Here is a 24,608-nt window from a genome sequence, read left to right as displayed (position 1 = left end):
TCTTTTAAATGATTTAAAGAACGTTGAGGTTCATATTGATGAAGAAAATCAAGCTATGCTATTATTGTGCTCTTTACCTCATTCATACAAGTCTTTTAAGGAGACCTTGATTTATGGCAGAGACAAACTCTCGTTTGAAGATGTAAATGGTTATTTTTTGAGTAGAAACAAACTCGACAATGAGCTTCATTTGGATAGCAAGGCAGATAGGCAAGCTTCCATTTTGATAGAATCAAAGAAACGAGATAAAAGGTGTCGCTATTGTAAAAAGTTAGGTCATGTCAAAGCAGATTGTTATAAACTGCAAAATAAAAGAGCTACTGAGAGTAACGAGGAGGATGTAGCTGGTGCTAATTTGGCCAATGAAAGCGGTAATGATTTCTTGTTAGTGCCAACGAGCGATAACTCCAAGCTCACGTCCGAGTGGATCCTAGATTCGGGATGTTCTTTCCACATGTATCCCAATAGAGAATGGTTCTCCACATACAATTCGGTTGAAGATGGAGTTGTATGCATGGGAAACAATTCATCTAGTAAGGTAATTGGTATTGGTACAGTTAAAATTAGGATACACGATGGGACGATTAGGACACTCTCAAGTGTCAGGTATATAGCTGATTTGCGAAAGAATCTCATCTCCTTGAGTATTTTAGACTTGAAAGGATGCATAATTAACATCGAGTAGAGCGGCATTAAAGTATCTCGTGGAGCTCTCATTTTGTTAAAAGGTAAAAGAACCGATAGTTTTTATATTCTGGAAGGTTCTACAGTGACTGGTGAAATCAGACGTCGCTCGTCCGTTACGGAGTTGAAGTCAACTCGTTTGAAGCGGAGGCAACTTGGTCATAGAAGGGAAAAAGGTATGACTGTTTCATTGAAGAGAGATTCTCTTTTGGATGTAGGTTTTGAAAAGTTAGGGCACTTTGTTAGTGAAAATCAGACCCGGGTTAGTTTTGATTTGACAGTGTACAAGTCGAAGGCTAGAAGTCTTCCAGTTTCTAAGCACAAATTCGACTCAGTTAATTTCCTGCATAGTTCAAGATAGGCTCATGGCGGGCTTTGGCAAAGACGGCGTTGTGGAAATATGAGTCAAGGTGGAGATTAGTTAAATATGACTCCTATTTTCAGTCAAATTTGAAAAATAATCTTTCAGTTAAACTCTGTTTACTTGTATTAATCAAGTACTGATTAGTTTAGATTATTTTATTATTACTTGACCTATGAATTTAGCTTATAAATAGGCTCTTTTACAACATTAGAAAAATACACCCATTAGAGATTAGAACTCATAACACATTTAGAGAATTTTATGTTTACGTTTTGAGGGTTCTTTGTTTTCGAGTTTTCGGGGTTTAGTCTTTACCTCTATCTTTTGTAATTTTCGTTCTTTTGCCATTATAGTAAAATTATCTTTGCCCGTGGTTTTTTATCCTCTTTAGAGGGGTTTTTCCACGTTAAATTTGTGTGTTCAATTTCTCAATTTATTTCCCTATTTTTTTCTTGTTCGTTGCTTAATTGGGACGATCCTAACACATAACCCCATCATTAAGCATATGATTTGTGTTAATATATATATATATATATATATGGAGGATGTAGGAGTGGCAGAACCTATATGTAGTTTATATCGGTTAAAATATAGATAAAATATAGGTTGGGAAAAATAATTTTTAAAGGCTAAAGGAGGGAACTTGATAGGCAACACCTAACAACACCTCTCTGCAGCAGAAGTGACCACACACTCACGGGGTTTGACGACCTGAACTGGGCGATTTAAGCCTCACATGTGAAAAAAAATGAACTTTATAATAGGGGTTATAGTCCCCTCAATTGTGTAAAAAAAAAAGCTAACAGTTTAGGAGAGAAGAAGGGGAAGGGGCAACAAAGTAGAAGAGAAGTGTTTTGAAAGGTTAAGTTTTATTTTTGTATTTTTTTAGGGTTTTAAAGGGAGGAGGCAATAGATTATTGTGGTTTTAATATTTATTATATATTTGATTTAGGGTTTAAGGTGAAAGATGCAACAATAAAATTTTTTGAAAGGTAGTTTTTTAATTATAATTTATTTGTTTAATATTTTTTAATACTTATTATTTGTTTGATTTTGTGGTTTTGGAAGGAAAGGAGATAACAACAAATATTATTTTAAAGGTACATTTTTGTTTTGCAGTTATTATTTACTTGTTTAAGGTTTTGTAATTCACATTAGTTGGATTTGTAATTTTTTATTATTTATTTTATTTTACCACAATAATTCAAAAAAAAAATAAATACCAAAATGAGACACCTTACAAATTAATTACCGAAATGGGTTGTTTGCTAAAATAATAAATATTGAAACGGGTTGTTTGCTACAAATTTGTACGATGACCCGTTTTGGTATTTAATTATTTTTTTAGATTATTGTGGAAAAAAAGGCCAAATATGTCATAAACCCGAGATGAGATTTTTAAAATAGAAAAATATGTTCTTTGTTTTTCTTCAATTAGAGAAATTATCAAAATAATTTTAATTTTTTATATAGAACTAATTTATACATCTTACATTAAATTGATTGAATACTAATTAATTGAACTAAATTTGCTTTACAAATTTTTACAGTTCTCGTACGTTGAATATTTGTTATGTAATAAAATTTTTGTTATTGGGATAAAAAATGAAAAAAAGAAGAAGAAGATGGTTTCTAAAAAATAAATGATAGACTTACATTAGTGTATCCCAAATTACATTGTTATTGATTTGTTTATATGAGTAAAAAAATTATTAATTATTCAAAAAAAATAACATACGGTACAAAATTCATTATCGTTATTTGTTCAGGCGATGATTGAATTTTTTATTTGAAACTGCAAACATTAAAAATGGGTTCTTTGATTACAGAAACAGATCAAACATCAGATACTATTAATGTGTTGGTAATAGAATTTTTATTTGTTATTCATGAGTCCTCCTATAAAGTTCCACACCATTTTTTATTTAATTGGGATATATTAACTATTGTGGTAATTTAGTATGGTCAGAGTCCGTACCGCGTATTGAGGGATCGTGTCAACAGTGTGGGCTATTTGCCGGATGAACGTCTTATGCCATACTTAGAGGCATTCGAACTCGGATCAGTGGCATTGATCCGTATGATTTGAAATACGACTTCATATCCGCTTTGGTCGAGTGGTGGCGATTGGAGACCTACACATTTCATTTGACATACGAGGAGTGCACCATCACACTGGAAAATGTTGCACTGCAACTCGAGATTCCAATTGACAGTAGTGTGGTCACTGGTGTAAGTACGACGTTCGAACTGGCGGCCCTTTGCTATGACTTACTAGGACACTCGCCCGGTGATGGCAACGATAAATTTACGAGTTTGAGATTTTCATGGTTAAATGTAAATTTTGAGTATTTATCGAATACTGCCACTAAGTGGGAGGTGATGTGTGTCCCTTGATCATATATAATGCATATGATAGGGGGTGTACTCATGTCAGATGCAAATAATAAGGTCCACTTGATGTACTTACCCCTTTTATTTGATTTTTACGCTGCTCGTTCGTATAGTTAAGGTTCAGCAGTACTAGCTACATTGTATCGTGAGCTTTGTCGACGACAAAGCATCGTACCGTGAACATAGGCTGGTGCGTAATATTGCTGTAGTCTTGGGCACTTTATAGTATGCCATTCTTGGCATCAGTTACTCACTAAACATATGTCTTCCCACTCATGAATAGGTGATAAAATTTAAGCATTACAACAAAAATTTTGCTTTTTTTTTTAATGAAAATTTGTTCTAACAAGTTTAATTTTTTCGTAGATGGAGTACTTTTCTAAGTATCGGGAGGTCATACACGCTTCTGATTTACCGATAGATGATTGAGACATGTGTCCGGGAAGGGGTAGTTTTTACTATTATTCATTACATGTAATTACTTTATTATCCTATTTGACTCATGTTACTATAACCTTATTATTAATTATGCAGTTCATCTGTATGTCACATTCCTTCCCGGACAGTGCAACCATTATTCCCCCGTCTACTCACATCCATTCACACTTATGGTACATTAACGCACCCCTGCTAATTTTTTCAACAGTCGAGTGGTATAACGGGGATCGAGTATTGCGACAATTTGGGTACATCTAATATATTCCGGATGTTTCATGGAGTTTGGGGGTTGTACACAAAATTAACAAAAGGGGGAAACAAGACAAGAATTGGGCATTAGAGCATGAAAAATATATTGTATTGTAGAACAACCAGTTAGGGCAAAGACCTCAGATAAATTATGCATTTGATTTGTGGCCCTTAGAGGAGTACTGACACTGGTACATGGTGAGTGGGAAACCTTTTTTATTTGGTGGGAAAATAATACTAGTCCCTCCACACATGCAACAACTAAGGCACCTTTCGCATCGTCTGCCACATCCACCTTCTACACCCAAACTCGAACGGTCTTATTCAAAATCTGAGGGAAGTTTTTATCATCTGGACTTGGGGGTCGATAATTATTTTTCGGGCTCATTAGGCTACACATATCAGTCAGAGATTCCTGGTTCCAATTCTAATCATTCGAATTTGAGATCACCAATAATTTTTTATATCTTCAACACATTACCACCCTAGCGCTCAACCTTTCCCATGCAAACCTTTAGGACATACAATTTCTTGAGTATGTTTAGCAGACCCCAAGTTTCGCCAATGGATGCTGTGAACGACGTTCCAGGTGAGGGTAATAATGACTACCATGAGCACCCTCAACATCAACGTTGAGCACCACAATGGTTTACCCTTCGGACAACACCATCGAACCATCAATTTTAGGACGTGTAATATTATATTTACTGTATATAGTTTGTAATTTAAATTTTCAAGTTTGTATTAATTAAATTATAGTAAATTAATGTTTTAAATCTTTTTTATTTTTAATGACTACTAACTAGAAACATATAATTAATAAATATTATTCATTCAACAAATATTACATTTCAAAACACAACTTTTGATTTTTTTTTTAACAAACTTTTGATTTTTTTAAAAACAATATTCATGCCAAAGTGGTGTTTAAAGATGTAATATAATTGTGTTGTTACTAAAATATAAATATGAAAATTCCATCATAATCATAAAAAAATTTAATACAAATTGAACATAGAGTACACTAATTCATATTCCACTTGATCAAGACAATTGTCTAATATGATAGGTTCGATGTAGGCATTTAATTCGGTTATGACCAATTGTTCTGCACATGTCACAAAGTTTTGGGTCGCTTTTCTGCTTTATGTGCATTTCATTACAAATCTTAGTGACTTGCGTGCGACCTTTTGACTTCCTACATAACCCTTTGTCAGAGACAAGCTCGAAAGTCAGTGGAGGCATTTTTTTTGTAGACAAATCACGCAAGATGGGGAACTCATTTCCCTAAATATGCAATGTGCACTCGAAAGTGTACACCTCATCGATATATTGTTTAGTATTGGTCGAGGCGCGAGTACAAGGTACAACGACGTGCATACAAGGGTAATGAAGTGTTTGGAACTTTCTACAATCTCACTATCTGTTTCAGAAATCAACTCTATAAGACTTAAGTGAGATACCGGGTCAACGATCGATGGATTCCATAACTCAAAAAAGTTTCTAACTGTCGAGGATATATTTCTACATTCATCAATCTCGATCTCTAATGGTTTGTATCCATTGCCTTCTTAACTTTCTTGACAAGTACGTGTCCCGCCACCTTCTGATTTACTTGTTTCAACCCAATTCTTGACATCAAGGTTGCCAACCTGTAAAATATAGCTGAGAAAATATATGAAATTGAAATATGTTATGTTCGCTTCAATACTGAGTTAACCGCATCTGCCAAGTTGGTGGTTATATGACCATATCGAGACCTTTCATCGAAAATTTAAGCTCATTTCCATGGTTTAAAGGTACCCAACCACTCTCGGAAAGTAGTATTCGTTTCACTTTGCATGTTACCCTCTAGTCTAGTTAGCCTTTGTCTGAAACGGTGTTGTTCTAACTTGTAAACTACGTATGTATTCTGAAAAAACAAGTTATATTTTCAAATTAATTTGTGGAAGTATTAAGAACATTCAAAATATTTTGAAATTTAATTTTACCCATTTTCGCAACTTGTTTTCACCAGTCTATATTCTTATAGTCTCGGCGGATGCATAAACAAATCTCCAAGAAACACCAGAACGCCTAATCGCGGTAACTAGTCCATTCAGCCTATTGGATATGATGCAAATATTACCATCCTTAACAATATAAGTCTGCAAGTTTATCGGGAAAAATTCTTACGATTTCATGTTCTCCAACTCCATAATGGCAAATGTTATCGGGAGTAAGTTTTGGTTCCCTTCTTGAGCAATCGAAATAAGTAGAATCTGCATATATTTTTCATATAGCTAGGTCTCATCAACTTGCATAAGCGACTTGCAGTGGGAAAAGACCCGCATACATAGACCGAAGGTCCAGAACATCCTGTGGAAAATTTTTCTTCCTGGTTGTAATTGGTCGTCCGGACCGTAATAAGGTCGTGTCTGCAACTTAATGACAATTTGTGTCACGTATTCCCGTATAACGATTATCCACTCCTATAGCTTATTGTATGATACATCCTAATCTCTGTACAACTGCTCCATGGCCAAATGTGATTCATGCTTTTTGGTATGACACTCAATACTGGAATCTTCTTACATTTAAGCAATCAATACTGAAACAGGAGTGGTCGGCATGTCCTTCACCATTGGCATGATGTAGTTGTAGATAGTTTTGGCGTCAAGTTTGCGGTGATCTTGTGTCATACGTTCAAAAGTGCATGTGTGAGGCCTAACAAATTTTTAGATCTCCCACATTTTCGACCTCTGGATAAATGCTGCTCATACCTACCAATTGTACCCTTGTACCGACCTATAACACTTTTCAATATACAATGTCAGTTTAGACATGAAAACTTTGTAGTCAACGGACACATTCATGTTATACTGCTTAAAGGCAAATACGCAATCTTTCTTGGTTATGAATTTTTGGCCCACAAACAACTCCTCACGTTTGGATCTGCAGCCAATCGGTGAGTAAGTAGTATATCGGAGTACTCTAGGAATTCGAATTCATACACCATATCGGGGTCTACGATCGACATGTATGCCCTAAGATCATTGCATATCACAATGTCTCGACTCGGGTTCCCAACTAAAAAAAGTTAACATTTCTATCATCATTCATGCTTTTGTCATTGATATCGACCTCGTCTAAATTGAGATCACTATAACCTTTAACCTCGTGATAAGAAGAACCATTTTTATCATATCCATCATCACCATTTGCATCGATCTCAATTACCACCGGATGTATTTGTAAACGTGGAACCAGATTAAAGTTCTCAAACACAAGTGAAGCATTAAGATCGATGTTGATCTCGCGTACAGTTAATCGCCTATCAACATACGCTCTCAGGACCACCGTACACGGATCTTGAACACTATGTTATTTATTTAATGAAGTGAAATCTTCATCTGACTCCACATCAGCTAACTTAGCAAACAACTGAATCGATTTAGTGTTGCCACTTTGAATCCGACAGTAAAGTGTGACGATTGCCTCCACGTCTTTATTGTCTATAAGTTCTATCTTGGTGAATTTGATGTGATTTGTTGAAATTGGGAATTTGTAGAATAGTTTTGAGATTCTCCTCCCACAATGTGTAACAATTTTTGCATTGATTATTTCTTTCATATCATCAACCAACACATTTCTATTAAATCTCATTACTATTTGCTGGCGACATTCAAATATAAATCCAACTGTTGTTGTCAAAATTACTTTGTCGAAATAAATACATACGAAGAATTGATTATCCATCTTCAATACTAAATCTATAGAAATAATTAAATTTCTCAATATTTTATTTTTTAAAAAAATATACTTTAAAAGAAAATAAATTTCATATTTATTAACCTTACAAATTCTTATTTGTTTTCTCTTCTTCTCCAAATTTTTTCCCCTCTTCTCATCTAATTTGCTAAATCGTTCAACACTATTCAATTCATATCATTTTGGTAAAGAATGACATTAGAATACCATTTTGGTATTTAAATATTATTTTTATATTATCTACATAAAAAAAACCATTTTTTTGAATAATATATGATTAAATTGAAAATAAAATTTAAATATTTCATATGTAATAAATTAGAATATAATTTAAAATTTAATTCAATAGTATTTAAAATTAAATATATTTTTTATTTTCTGGCAAAAAGTACTGCATAATGGAAATAAAGGAATAAGAAAAAGATGTTACAAAATAAAGAGAGATGGGGATAATAAAGAAGAAAAAAAATATGAAAGCAATAGAGAATGTAATTTTATTGATTAAAAAGGGTGATTACAATGCTTCATCATAGTCTTTATTTATAGGCATAAGAAGTATAGAAAAAGTAAATATCTAATTCTAATAACTATTAGAATTTAAAGTACACCAAAATTTTATCTTGATCATGATGAACAACCACTTAATAAGATATTATAAAAAAAAAACAATTTTATTTAAAGATAAATTTAAACTTTCCACCTATAGCCAATATACAAAGCAATCACATTCTAATGATTAAAAGAAAATAACTTTCAGATACATTCTCAATAAAATTAATAGTTTTTGGTATGCTATACATGGCCCATTTCATTTCTTAAGAAAGTCATTGCTTTCCGTTATATGTTCTCTAAATTCTAAATTTCAATCTCTTTTTTGGTACAGTGTAAAAAAATTGGAAAGATAAAAAATTGAATGGATAAAAAAATAAAGATGAAAAACAAAACTTTTGTTTTGATAAGTGCGCATGATAGAAAAAATTGAAAGGAAAAATAATTTTATTTTCATCTATTACTTGGTAGAAATAAAAATTGAAAAGAAAGAAAATAAAATATTTGAAAAATATATAATTTTAAACTAACATACAACTCTCTCTCTCTCGTTTTTTCTTTTTATTTTATCATTCCAATTTAGAAACATTAAATTTTATACATTAGAACAAAAAATAATCACTACTCATATTCTTCTCTACCAAATACACTAAAAATTTACTTCATTACCACTTTTTACTTCCTCGCCTCTACTTTTCCGCCGAATCATAAGCTAAAAATAAAATAAGTAAAGCTCCACTTAAAATGTTTGTGTTTTACTTCTTCAAAATCCATTTTGGATATATATATCTATATATATATCCGCGTAAAAGCAAAGTTGCACACAACCCATACGTGCAATTTGATATTTGCTTTGCTTTCTACACCATTTGGTTGACTAATTTGTAGTTTTTTTCCACCATGATAAGGATTTGCCCAATTTTATACGACACCACACCCTTCTTTGGCAGGTTTCCCATTTGTTGGGTTTTTAACAAACACAACTATGACCTCCAAACTTGCCTCTCTCCTTTTTGTAATATTGTAACAATCCCATCCAATTCATTTTTCTACCCTATACTAATCAAATTAGATATTTAATTTAGTTTCAACAATATTCTAACCATTTTAATCGGTTTGGTTGATTTTTTTATTAATTTGTCACTTTTTTTCTAATTTTATAATATTGATTGAATTATTGAATTTATCGGTTCCTTGATCAAAATAAAATATTTTACATTTTTTTATTAAATTAAAGTATGAATTAAAAGTATCTTTAACTTTAAATTGAACCTTTTTTTTATCTTAAGTTTTCTTTAATTTATTTACCATTGTAAGTTTAATTAATTACTGTAGCAGTGATATTAAAATCAATTGTGAAGTATGTGTTTGGATGTAAATGTATTGGTAATGATGAGATGAAAATAAAAATAACCATTAAGCACATTAACATAGATCTTATTCTTGTTTAAGTCTTATTTTGTATGGCCTTGTCTGAGTGCAATGAAAAAAAGGTGATTTTAAAAAGTATAGTCTAAGATTTTGTTATCAAAAATTATTTTTTGAGTAATAAAATGTTCATTTTAGATATGATGTTGCAAAGTAAAAAAAAAATTAAATCATGTTTAAATTCGTTGATATTATGATATATCAATATAAATCTAAAAAATATTATAACTTATTATTAATATTTTGATATATGAAATATAAATTTTAAATATTTTAAAATAATTAATATTAATATTTTTGACATTTAATTTGAATATATAATTATGTTTTAAATATTAAATATAACTATTACAAATTCAAATATATTATGTTATATATTTGTAATAAATTTCAATAAAAAAATAATTGTATATCCAATATAAAAATTACACAAACTATATTTAACTATAAAAAGGATTAAAAACCTCATATCACTCCAAAAGTATTTTATTTTCCAACTGCAGCATTTAATTTTAGCACATTTCGACTTCAAAAACTGTTTGATCAGCATTGTTTATGATTTCAAAAAGTTTTTTTTTAATAAAAATAATATAAAAATATAATTAAATACAAAAATGATATGGGAAACAAATAAGGAATTTGAACTTGTCAACTTCTTCCAAATTGATATTTATGATTTTTTTGTTTTAGATTAATACCCGAATTTTTTTTTGTCAATTAAATTGGTACCTCAGTCTAATGCCATTAAAGTTAGGACATGTGATAGAATAAGAGTGTGACACGTGGCATAAATGACATCATGATGGTGCCATAATCTAAAAATAAAATATTTTTTTTTCACTTTTCTCCCCAATTTTTTTATCCTTATGTTTTTCCTTCTTTCTCCATCCTCCCTCAACCCAAGTTGCCTCCTTTTCAACCTAAAAATGGCATCAGAGTTGAGTTGCTTTGAGGTTTCTAGTTAGGAGTTTTCTTTCAAATTAAGGTTCATGAAATTAAGGTTCATGAAATGGTATCCGAATTTGAATCTTTTAAAATCCCTGGTTTGCTCCATGAAATCGAGCTTAAAAAAGCTCAATTGCCGAAAAATTTAAATCCAATTTCAAATTATTCGAAAAGCGAGCTTATTTGTGATGGGATCGTTGTTAATACATTGCAAATCAAAATCAAAATCGAAACTGTTGTAGGCCAATTTTGGGACTGTTTACATTACATAAGCCCAGTTTTAAAATTAAACCCTTAAACTCAACAATATCCTAAAACCCATCAGCCCACATCCATTAAAATTTAAACCCATTACATCAATACCCATTAGCCCAAGACACAACAAATTAAACCCAAAATAATACCCAAACCCGAATGGCCCACTAAAGCCTAAACCAACCTAATACCCAAACCCAACATACAAGCCCAATACCCTAACCACCCTAACCCTAATCAGCCCTTAGCCGAACCTACCCCCAGTTGTCCCTGACACCAGCACCATTCCCTGCACCACCAGTCACCTCCACTGCCCATGCCCATCCTCTGCAATCAGTAAAGAAGACAAGACAGAAACAATAGGAAAATAGATGAAAAAGGGTTATAAAACCCGAATCAAAAATTGTAAAAGGGATTTGGCAGTTCAAAAAAATACAAAGGCAATAATACAAAAACAGTGTTTCAAGCACCACCAAAATCAGAGAATCAAAAACAAAAATCAAAATAAAAAACGAAGGTGATTGCTTTTTCATTTTTGAATCGATTTTCTTTCTTTCTTTTTTTCTTTTCTTTTCCTGCTCATAAACATATACAAATATATATATATAAAATTAAAAAGCAAAAAAATAAAAAAAATAATAAGATTTTTACCTTTTTCGGCGACTGTCTGGCGATCGACCGGTGACCGGCCCATGGCCGGGTTCCCTCCCCCTCTCCCTTTTCTCTCCTTTTTTTTTCTTCTCCCCCTTTCAAATGATTTTTTTTTTAAAAAAATTTATCTTTTATAGAGACCAAAACGATGCGTTTTGGTCCCCCCCCGTTTTAACGAAAAACGAAGCCGTTTTGGACCCGGGTCAGGTCGACCCGACCTGCTCCAGCTAGGATCCGCTTGTTTTTGCTTTCAGGGGCTATTTGCGCAATCGGTCCTTCCGCATTTTTGGTGTTTTCAATCAGGTTTATATTTATTTATAAATTGGCCCTGAAGTTTGTTATGATTCTCAAATTGATCCTCCGTGATGCGCATCGTTTTAAAGGTTTTGGAAAATTGCTCTTTTGGCCCCCCACAGTTTTATGCGCGTTCTAATAAGTCCCTTCCTCTCTACTTTCTTTTCGAATTCGCCCCAAAATTTTGTTTTATGTTCAATTTAGTCCTTTTCGTGTTAGTTTACTGTTTTATTTTTCAAATTATTTGTTATTATTTTCTGTTATTTACTATTTTTAATTATAATCTATGTACTTATTATATTTATTTATTACATGTAGTAGTGTATATTTACTATGTACGTATATGTATAGGCATATTTATTGATGGTATTACTTTATTATTTATTTTAATATTTCTATTATATTTGTTTTTTTTTATATTTCAATATTATTATTATTATCATTATGTATTAGTGTATGATCTTTTATATATGTATGTGTATTTAATATACTTATGTATTATATTATATATATATTTTCTTTATATACGTTATATATGCTTTTAATATTATATTTTATATATTATTATGTATATTTTTAGTATATATATTTGTGAAGTATTATCAATAGTTTATTATTATTTTTAATATGCATATATTGTGTATATATTTTAATACTACATTATATATATATTTTTATATTATGCATATATTTCAAATATTATATATTAAGTATTTCTAATATCCTTATTATTTATACTCATATACGTACGTATCTACGTAGCTTATTAATAAATTCATTTATATTGTTATCATTTCTAATGTATATGTATGTGTTATATATATTATGCATATATATTTTAATACTATATTGTGTATATATTTTACATATATTATATGTATTTTAATATTATATTTTTTAATACTATATTATGTATATATTATATATATATATTATGTACATATATTTTCTAATATTATTTTTTTTATATATTATCATGTATATATTTTAATATTATTAGTTATATATATTTTTTATACTATTTCGTGTATATATATTTATATTATCCTTATTATTATTATTATTATTATATATTTTATTATATACGTATAGACATGCTTTTTTCCATTGTACATTATTATATTTATTATTTATTTTTAACATATTATTGTTTTATTTTCTTTATATCATTATTATACCTAGTTTTTTGTTTATATATTATATTTTCTCCCTTTTTATTTTTATATTTACTATTTTCATTATATTTATTCATTACTTATTATTATTATTTATGTATATATATATTTTAAAAAATCCCATATTACGTAGAGACATTTCTAATATGTATTTCTAATACTATGTTATGTTTTCATATATATTATGTATATACTTTAGTATCATAGTTATATATTTTTATACGACCTTATGTACATATATATTATTATCCTTGTATACACATTTTATATATATAGTATTATTTTCGTATATCATTATATTTATTATTATACCTATTATTTTCACTATTATCACTTATCATTTTATTTTAATATTATTATGTATATATTATGCATATATTTTAACATTACTAGTTATATTTTTACTATCTTAGGTATATACTTCAAACACTATATATAGTATATTTCTAACACTATTACTATTCATATATATATTTTACGTACATACTCTTAATACCATTATTATATGCGTATACATATATATTCATTGTTTCCATTTCATGTTTAATTCTCGTATTACGTTTAATATCGCATACATCTTTATTGTTTTTAATATTATTGTCACATTTATTATTTGCTTCAATATATTTCTAGCTCTTTCATTTATTTATTTTTATATCAATTTTGCTTTGCATTATTTCGAAAATCTTATTCTTGTTTTCTTATTAATTTCAATACATGAGGCAACGCATCGGTTTAACACTAAGTCGTTGATTTCATCGCTATGTTGGGTGAATCATATCGGCTCATGTTGAAAACGGAACGCCCTTCTAACAAATCAAAATTTAAAATTTCTCGTCTTTTCAATCGGATCACGATTAAATCTTACATTGAACTCGTAATTTTTGAAAACCAAGACAACATATGTTTTACAAGATACCAATTTTGGGCGTCGCGAGGGTGCTAATACCTTCCTCGCGCGTAACTGACTCCCGACTCCCGAACCCTAATCTCTCTCTGGTTTTCGACGTAGACCTAAACTCGGCCTTCTTTTTGTTTAAAAGAAATAAATTTATTAGGTGTCCGGTCACACCTAGAAAAAAAAGATCGATGGCGACTCCTTTTTTATTTCAAAATCAAACTTCAGTTTTCAAGTTTTCACTAAATCGCCACAATTAGTGACCAAGCTAAAATTTTTACGTCGCTACAGAAACTTTCAGCCATGGCTTGTCTTGATAGTACTTGACGATGGAGCAAATCAAAATCCCAATACAAAATCAAAGTAGAAACAAGCTATGTAATAAACATGGAACCCCAATAAAAAAAGAAAACCAAAATCAAATTCACCCATTGGGGGAAAATGGAATCAAGTCCCAGAAAACAAACCCAAATTTAAATTTAGTTTTGCAAACCCAGAAAAATCTTAGATTTGCAAACATGTTTATCATCTGAGGTTAAACAGTAGAGGCAGCAGAAAAAAAGGAAAAGAAATAAGAGGCTAGGCAGCGGTGCACATTGACCGAAGGCAAGGGCATTAACGGTGGTGGCTCGATTTGACATCGGAGAGCAAGTGAAACATAGCAGGAAAATTCATACTCGACTATCTAGGGTTTTTATTGAGGACTTATCTTTTCGAGTTCAATATGCCTTTGGATCTCCGTTTGGTGATCCCAATTGTGGTAAGACAAACCATGATGCTATGTACTTCATACCAGAAACTGGTGGTGATCTGAGGGTGTAAAAGGGAGATCAGAGAAAGAAAGAGATCAAAGCTTTGGCCTATGTTTCATCAAATTTGGGTCGGATTCTTAGAAAACTAACTAACGATTTGAAGAGAGGTGGTGAAGACACTACAGAAAAATAGGTTTCTAGCGGCGTTTTTAGCGGCGTCTGGATAAAAAACGCCGCTATAGATCGAGCATTAGCTGCGCTTTTTGAAAAACGCCGCTAAGGATCGAGCATTAGCGGCGCTTTATGAAAAACGCCGCTATAGGTTGAGCATTAGCGGCATTTTTTGCAAAAAAAAATTAAGCACAACGCAGTCGTTTTATGTTGAGCTTTAGTGGCATTAGCAGTGCTTTTTTAAAAACGTCGCTATAGATCGAGCATTAGTGGCGCTTTTTGAAAAACGCCGCTACAGATTGAGCATTAGCGGCTCTTTTTGAAAAACTCCGCAAAAAAATTAAGCACAACACGTCGTTTTATGTTGAGCTTTAGTGGCATTAGCGGTGCTTTTTGAAAAACGCCGCTATAGATCGAGCATTAGTGGTGCTTTTTGAAAAAACGTACCTATAGATTGAGCATTAGCGGCGCTTTTTGAAAAACGCTACAAAAAAATTAAGCACAAGCCGCAATTTGCTCAACTGTGCTCGTAAAAAAAGTAAGCACAACGCCGTCAAAAAAAAGAACAATAAAAAATTAAGCACTACATAGAGGAATGGTTAGCGTGGTGGAGTGGTTATATTTATTGGAACGGTAGAAAATTGACTTTCATTAGCAAGAGAGACGAAAAGACCTGGTCAAGAAAACAAGGGGTTAAGGGTTGTTAAGGGTTGGGGAAGTTAAGCAGATTGAGTCTTAGCTCAATTAGTATGAGCATTGTTGTCAATATGAGAGAACATGGGTTTGAGTGTGTTGAAATGCATTATCCTCCTGTTTATGAGTTGTAGACATAATATCAAAAAAGAAATTGAGAAGTTAAATTTTATCAAAATTAATTTCAGTAAATTCTATCAGCTACACAAAAAATTAAACTCGTGGATACAAACTCTTCTTATGGAAGTTTAGTTCATTTTATAAAATTATTTTCGTACAGAATTTTAAATTTTTACAAATTAAATATATTGTTTGAAACAAAACAAACTAATTAATTTAAATGAATTTAAGAAATAATTAAACCTTTCAAATATAGAAACAAAGAAGAAAATTGGATTGAATCTAACTAAAAATTAAAGATTTAGTACATGTGTACTTCAATTTGATCAATTTTTTTGAATTTTATAAATTTTGTTGAATTTTTAAAAATTAATAGTAGGAAAGGCATTAGCGGCGTTTTTCTTATAAATGACGTAAAAGGTAAACAATAGCGTCGCTTTTAACAAAACGCTGCAAAAAATAAGTTTACTTAAAAGAAAACGACGCCGTTTTGTGGTGGCGGTTTTAGTGCCATTAGTGGCACTATGTTACAAAAGCCGCAAAAAATCGATTTACTATTTCCAAAGTGCTGCCGTTTTGTGTTAGACTTTTAGTGACTTTAGCGGCGCTACTTTAAAAAAGCCATAATATTTGATCTTTAATGGCGCTTTATGTGAAACGCCGCAAATAGTCATTTTGTTTTATTTGAAACGGCGTCGTTTTTCTGTCATCACTTTCATCCCATGCATATACCTGAAATCCCAAAATTTTCCCCCTAAACCTTAACCCCAAATTAGTTTGTTTTTTCCCCCAAACATAAATCATACCCTAAATCCCTTTCTTATTTTCCCCACTTTATTTTCCCCAAATCCTTTTCCCAGAAATCCCTAACATTTGCCCCAAATAATTTTTCCCCAAATCAGTTCCCCCATCCCTGAAATATTGTTTCCCCAAATCAGTTCCCGAAATCATCGTCGGCTACCCTCTGCATCACCCCTTCAGCCGTCTGCATCTTGTTGGAGTGCGGTGAGTCTTTGTTTTTTTAAAAGAAATTAACCACATGATACTTGCTGATTCTATAGCTTCCTGATGAATTTGTTGAAAATTTTAAAACATCTTTCAATTTGTCCCTGCATATACACGTTATAAATTAATTCAAACATCCACTATACGTTTTTTATGTAGATAGATTTTTATATTAGGAAACCCAACAAAAATATTTACTTTTTCCTAAGTGTTCTTTTTTACTGCATGATACTTGTTTCTTTCATTTCATAAAATGAATTTGTGCTTGTTTTGTTGTGATAGGATAGAAATAGAACTTGTTATTTAGCAGTATCAATGGAAGGATTCTAGACATTGAGGTGAAAAGAATGGAAACCAAAAAAGAGATTAAAAAGGTTTAAAGTGAGGAACATTGGGTTTCATACTTGGTCAAATTCTTGTAACGGTTTTTAAATCTATTTAGTGTTTGCTAACCCCAAGACAACATCACGGCCTTAGCTATTATTACACTGTTTTGGAGGTGGATTATTAAAAAAAAAAAGAGAATCATTTTGGAAATATATATATATATATATATAAAAGAATCAAATAAGTAAGTTTAGTAAGCTATTGAAATTTAAATTTTTAAATTTAAAAGCTAAAGTTTTGCCAAATTAGGTTGGCTGAACATCTTTGATCTTTCTTCAGTTTTGGTTGTTGAAGCCACCCTATCATTTAAATCCTTGGCTGGGAGAAAATAAATTGAAACTCCATTTACATAATTTTCATAACCTATGTGGACCATACGAGTAACCAGATTTCAAGGATATATCTGCCTTTCATCATTGTTTATTCTTTTATTTTTAAAATTTGATGGAATAAAATTAAGTTTCACTCCTCCTGCAATTATTCCAAATATTGCATCTCATCAATAGCAACATTTAATTAAAATTAGGTTTTCATTCTTATCAGTTTTTAATTGATGCAAAACAGGTTAGAAATAAAAACTTCTGTGTGTTTTCAATCTCTGAGTATTGTAGGTAGCCTTAAAGACAATGTAATCCTAGCCTTAAAGACAATGTAATCCAATGATAGGAAGAGTTTTAGATAAAAAAAATGAGGGATGGAAAATTACCAAAGAAACTGTAACACCCCAAACCCGGCCCAGAAGTTATGGTCGGATCCGGTATGCCACATCAAAAACGTAAAATAAAATTTCCATTCTAAGTCTAGAAAATCGTACTTGATGTTCAAAAGATTAATTTCATTATAGGTTAAAGTGAATGGAAGCTGTGCACTAGGTAGGAAACCGGAAAAGAGGTGGTGAGTCCATCGGACTGCTTAAGTACCAAGCTCCCTTCGGATCCAATCCTAGACATGCATACCGCCATTGCCACACCTTAACATCATGGATATTTCTAGGAAACCGATTTGATTAAGTCATTTTTAGGAAAAGTGATTAATCTTGGAAAAATAATTTTCATTACGGAAGCTTTGCTTGTTGTCGTGTTATTTTGAAATCAACTGTTGTTTTTAAAAACGCGCCCTAAAGCTATCCAATTTCAACAGTTAAAATAAGTAATACCTATCTTAGTAATACATATTAAAACCATTAAAAATAATTAAGCGGCCTTATTACATTTAAAAACCCAAAACTTCAAACGTAAATAAAAGGATGTCCAATTCACCAGAAGAAAATCAAACTTTCAGAACGGGTGGCCACTCCGAATTCCCTCACAGCTCCAAGCCCACTATGGTTGGGGATTTCCTGCGTGGATGAAAATAAAAGAGGTGAGTTTGGGGAAACTCAGTGTGTAAGGAAAGCCCATTCAAAGCCCAAGTCAGCTCAAGCCTATTGGGCCTAAGCCCATTCAGGCAACAGTGGTACTGGGCCAGAGCCCTTTTCAGATTACAATAAACTGGGCCTTAGCCCCTTACTCAGATAACAGTATAGCCCATAGGCCCATTTCAAAATACATGCAACATCAATAACATATGCAAGCCCATTTGGGGAGACTACTCAACCCACCAACCACTACACTCCATCCGTACCAGTCATACACTCCATGTGGGGATAGCTCAACCCACTCAGCCCAACACTCCACAGTTGCAGCATTGCTGCTCAGTTAACAGTAAATTGAGGCAAAACCTCCAGTACGTGGACAAGCCACTTTCAGTACTTCCTTCGTCAATATCCCAATCCCATGCATCAGATAATAACAACATGGCATGCAGTAAATAACAACAGTCAAACATGCATTTAAGTCAATTTAACCCTAGGGGTATTTCGGTAATTTATCTCCTAGGGGTAAAACTGTAAATTTTCCACTTTTAATGGTATTTCAATAATTTATCTATTTTAGGATTTTTCATGTATATTTCTACTTTTCACGTATTAACAGAATCACTACCGAGGGTTCTTACCGAATTGGGCCCGTTGGCCCATCATTCCAGTTTTGGCCCATTAAGCCCAAAAATATCGAGGGCACAGAAATCATACATTTTGCAGTCCAAACATTGCAGCTTACCAAAAACATTAATCGATTTAGCTCACGAGCATTCGTACACTCGCAAGTCTACAAAATATCGGTTTTTGACATTTCGGCTTTTCGACTTTTGCCGATCTAGACTAAGAAAGAGGGTGTTAGTTACACACCTGTTTGCGACGATATGCTGACGAGATCCACACACGAACCGCCTACAATTGGATTACTAACACGTTAATCTAACTATTCAAATACAAACTACGTATTAACCCCTTACAATATTCGGCCAACCACACCTACAGATCATAGTAAGCTTATAAGAAATCAATAAGCAACTCATTAACAAATTTTTGTCAATGTTTACCACATAATCATAATTTCACTGCAAGCTGTCTTCCTGAGCAACAGTCACTAAATTATTTATAACTGGAGCTACGAAACTCCAAATCAAGTTCTGTTAATTTTCCCTGAAAATAGACTCATATCTTCTATATATAAAATTTTCAGAATTTTTGGTTTAGCCAATCAATACCAGATTTTTCTCAAAGTTTCCCATGTTTCACTGTTTGACTAATCTGACCACTCTTCATTACGAATCAAATTTCTCATTGTACAGAATTCAAAATATGTTCTTGTTTATTTCATTAGAAACTAGACTCAATAAGCTTTAATTACATAATTTATTCAGCTTCTAATTCATCTCCCACAATTTATGGTGATTTTCCAAAGTCACGTTACTGCTGCTGTCCCAAGCAGATTTATTACCAAATCACTCTTTCACACATACCTTGCATGCATGTTATTTAAACATGTATATCACCAATCAATCATCACATATCTATGATTTTACTTAAGAATAATCTCCATTTCATCATTTTAAAGCACAACATGTTAGCTGATTTTTCCCTTTAACATCTAAGGCACATGCATGCTCATTTGTTTAGCTCAACTTCACCTATCTTCCATTTTTTTTCATCAAAAGAACATGAAACAACAACCATTTCCTTCATTTTAATTCATGACTAAATGCTCACAACACAACTAAAAACCAAAATATGCTTCAAGAGTTAAGGTAGAATCAAGAAGAACTCACGAACCTCAAAATAGAAGCAAGGTACCAAGAATTTACCTTCAATTTTCCTCCTCCCAATGACCGAATACTCAAGAGCTTTCTCCTCTCCTTTCTCTTCTCTAACTTTCAGCTATGATGAACAAAGATGGACAAAACTTTGTTCTTTTCACCCCTTTTTCTTTTAATAAAACTTCATATTTCATCCATTTAATTCTTTAATACAAAAGACATGAAATTCTTATCATGGAACATTTACCTAACCCATTATCATGGAACATTTACCTAACCTATTATCATGGAACATTTACCTAACCTATTATCAATTTGTATCAATTTGTACCATAAATTATGGATATCAAGTGCACATTTTGTCTACAATAACATGATGGCTGGCCACTTCATGTAAAATGGGAGGTTTGTCATGCAAATCCTCCTATTTTGCACTCCTATTTATTTGGTCACTTCAATTTAGCCTATAGCATTTTCAAACATTTTCACATAGGTCCTATTTCATAATTTCACTCACAAATGACAAAATTAAAGCATGAAATTTTGCCAACATTCACAGAATTCCCGAAAATTAGGGCGTTACAGAAACCCCATTAAACTGCTCTGCTAAAAAATTAATTGGTTTTTGTATAAAGAATTTGTGTTAGTGTAATTTAAGAGAGATGTGTGTTAATTTCCTAATAAGTATAGATTCTTGCTATTAAAAAAACGATTCACCTTTATCTCTGATTATGCATTTTTTGTTTCAATTACAATGGATTATGGAAAACTTTTTCTTTTAATTTCGTTAATTAAGAATTAGAGGATGATTTAGTGATGCCCTCACAGTGTTGAGATTACTAATCAAATTAAGACAATGGCAATCAATTGAACTAGGATTATCTCCACTGAAAAAGCAAAGTAAAATTGAAGATGGCTCAAAGATAATAAAGATGTATTCGGTAATGGTGGCAAACATAATCTAGTTTACAATTGCTTTGGCTTTTGGCTGTGGTCATTAAGTTGGTGTGAAATTGTCGGTAGCCCTCTGCTGTATCTTCGTCGGCAGCCCTCTACTGCTTCTTCAGCTTTCTACCATCCAGTTTTCTGCTATCTGCCACACTATAAGTTCTTTTTCTAAAAAGTATTAGTGAATTAATGTTGTCTGATTTTTTTTATTTTTTAAATTAAAGTTGTTGGAATGCATGGTAAATTGGAAGGTTGAAGCTGCCAAAAATAGGACATGTTTCCTATGATTACCGAGTGGTAATGTTTGTTTAATTGGAGTATAAATGCTATACAAAATAGGGTGTGTTTTTGTAATGACCCAAAATTCACGGGCATCGAAAAAGTACAATATCGGGCCTCCATCTTAGTAAACTGAGTTCGTAAATAATTATTAGGAATAATTATAAGACTAGTAGTGTGTTTAATTAAGTTTTAATTAAGTGAAATTAGCTCAATTTAGAGTAATTAGTAAAAAAGACTAAATTGAATAAGGGGTAAAAGTTAAATTATAGAATAATAGAAAATAAAAAGGACTAAAATGGTAATTAAGCCATTTATATGAAATGAGGCGGCATATATGATTTTATTTAGGTTATATATTTAAATATTATATATAATTATTATAATTATTAATTAACATTATGGTTTTATATTAGATTATTATTATTAGTATTATTATTATTAAATAGATTAAATAGTAGATAATTGTATGGTAATAAAAAAAATGTACATGTGTAAAAATTATATTGGTCCATTTTTAATTTAAATACTCAAATTACTTATAATTTAAGTATAAAGATATTTTATAATAATTAATTGTATTAATTATATTATGAGATTTTTATATAATAAATAAATTAAAGTTATGACAAATGTATGAGGATGATAAGGTACAAATGTAATAATATGTATGTGTACAAATGTAATATATATAATTGGTATTAAAATAGATATTTATTAATTATTATTATGTTAAAGATATTTATTAAATTAAATAAATAAATTATGAGATTTTTGTTTGATAAACAAATTAAATAATGACAATTTTAATAAAATTATTGGTACAAATGTAGAAATATAAGTGTGACCAAATGTAATACTAATATTCATTTTTAAATAGATATTTATTAGTAAAGGAAATATAAAAGAGAAATAAAGAAACAAAAGAGAATAGAAACAGAATTGAAAACGGGAAGTAGGGGAGAAAAAGAGAAAGAAAAAGGGAAAGAAAAAATAAAAGAGAAAACTGAGGATTTGAAGCTTGAATCTTTGATTGGTAAGTTAATTAAGTCCTTTCTAGTTAATCTTGATGTTTTAGAAGTTTAAACAAGGTTTTATTGAAATTAAGTTGATATTTTAAGAGTTTATAGGTGTTCAAGTAGGGTTTATGTTGAACAAATTATGGAATTAGGGATTAAATTGAATGAATTCTAAGTTAGAATTGAACAAAGGATTAAATTGTAAAAGAAGTTATAAGTTTTATGTTGTAGGGACTAAATTAAAGAAATTTCGAAATTAAGAAAATATGCTGGAAATTTTATAGTTAAATATGAGTTTAGACAAAATTTGAATGAAAAAGAGAGTGAATTGGATTAAGAAAGTAAGTAAGTAAGTTTAGTTAGGATTGAATTGAGAGTAAGGTAGGAATTGTTTAGAAATTTAATTATTTATTATAATTAATGCTGTAAATAATAATATAAATTACTATTATTTTCGTAGCTAACAAAGAACCCGGGCATTGGCACAAAAAGGAAAGGAAAAAGTTATCAAGGAGTAATCGCGAAATTCGGGTTTGTATTATTATAATTCAAGTTATTTATTATTAAGTATTTTTTTTACTATAATTCAAGTTATTTATTATTAAGTATTAATTTTAAATTTATTTATTTTATAGTAAGTAAATATTGAAGTAAGTAATTTTATTGAATTGAATTTAGAAAATTGAATTGAATGAGAAATACGTGTTAGTATTACTATAATTCGAATTTAATTATTATTAATTGTTGAATGTTAAGTTAATATGCATGGTAAGTATTAGTATTAAATTGTATGAAATATTATTGAATTGTGATTATATGTGAATAATTGAAATGCATATTGAATTGAGAAAGTGTATTGAATTATAAATATGTGTATTGAAAATTGATTGAAAAGTGGAAAATGATTAAATTGAAAATGTGAGAAATTGCGATTGAATTGAATTCAGATTTATATATGATCTAGAAACCCTTTGAACTAGTCGGGATGAGTCGGATATAGTTGGCATGCCATAGGATTGGAAGTGTTCAGGGATACTTCGACCTCGAGCCGATGAGACACTGGGCGTCATACTATTACTTCGGATAGATTCGATGAGGTACTGGGTACCACTTTACTTCGGCTAAGCCGATGAGACACTGGGTGTCAACTTTGCTTCGAACTATCTAATGAGGCACTGGATGTCAAACTGGTGTGTTTGGTTGGATCCGTGTATTCGCCAAAGTCCGAGTCTGTTAATAGGGGTAATTAAAAGAATAGTTAAGTTGAATAAAGTGAATTGGTTGAGCCACTGGAAGAAATGTAAGAATGGAACATGAATTGAAAATGTAATTTGAATGTGAGTATGAGAATAGAAAGCATGAACTAATGGTTCATGATTTAGATAATGGTTCAATATGAATGTTTATGATTTTAATTGACGAATAGCTAAATTAAATTATATGAATATATTGAGAATGACAAATTTAATGGCAAATTTATGTTTAAATTAGTTTAATAAAAATTAAAGTTATATGAATTAATTTATATGATTAATATGTTTATAATTTGAATTATGGTAATACCACTGAGTATGAAATACTCAGCATACTGTTGCTTCCGTGCGCAGGTTAATAGGTATTCAGAGTCTCGGTTCAGCGTCCAAGCGATCCCGATTCTAGCGCAAACTCGATGATGTATTCTTCTTTTGGTAAAAGTGGCATGTAATAGGTGTTATTTTAATACTTTAAAATGCTATATGATTTTTGTTGTAAAGAATGATATTTGATATTTTGGTGTTTAAACAATGAAATGGTATGAAAATTTATATGATATATTTGGTATAATTAGATATATTTGGTATAATTAATACTAATATGATTTTTTGATACTTGGTTTAATGAAATAGAAATAGAATTATCATAACATATTTGGTATAGTTAGGAACAAGTTGAAATAGAATGAATGAAGTTTATTTAATTAAACAATATATACGAATGTTTACTTAGTAAATTACTGAGTTGATGTTAAGCTATGTTTAGGTG

The 24,608-nt window shown here is 30.9% G+C and overlaps 1 long non-coding RNA gene across 1 annotated transcript; it reads left to right on the top strand.

The window, feature by feature from the left end:
- The first annotated feature begins 16,548 nt into the window (after positions 1-16,548).
- On the top strand, positions 16,549-24,397 carry LOC107956521 (uncharacterized). The gene is made up of 3 exons (XR_001700143.2): positions 16,549-16,815; positions 23,047-23,117; positions 24,194-24,397. It is a non-coding gene; the product is annotated as an uncharacterized lncRNA (long non-coding RNA).
- Positions 24,398-24,608: the final 211 nt, after the last annotated feature.

The sequence above is a fragment of the Gossypium hirsutum genome, chromosome A07 (genome assembly GCF_007990345.1).
Source record: "Gossypium hirsutum isolate 1008001.06 chromosome A07, Gossypium_hirsutum_v2.1, whole genome shotgun sequence".
Classification (NCBI taxonomy): domain Eukaryota; kingdom Viridiplantae; phylum Streptophyta; class Magnoliopsida; order Malvales; family Malvaceae; genus Gossypium; species Gossypium hirsutum.
The sequence above is the reverse complement of the archived record's forward strand: the minus strand, read 5'-3'. Positions and strand labels throughout refer to the sequence as shown.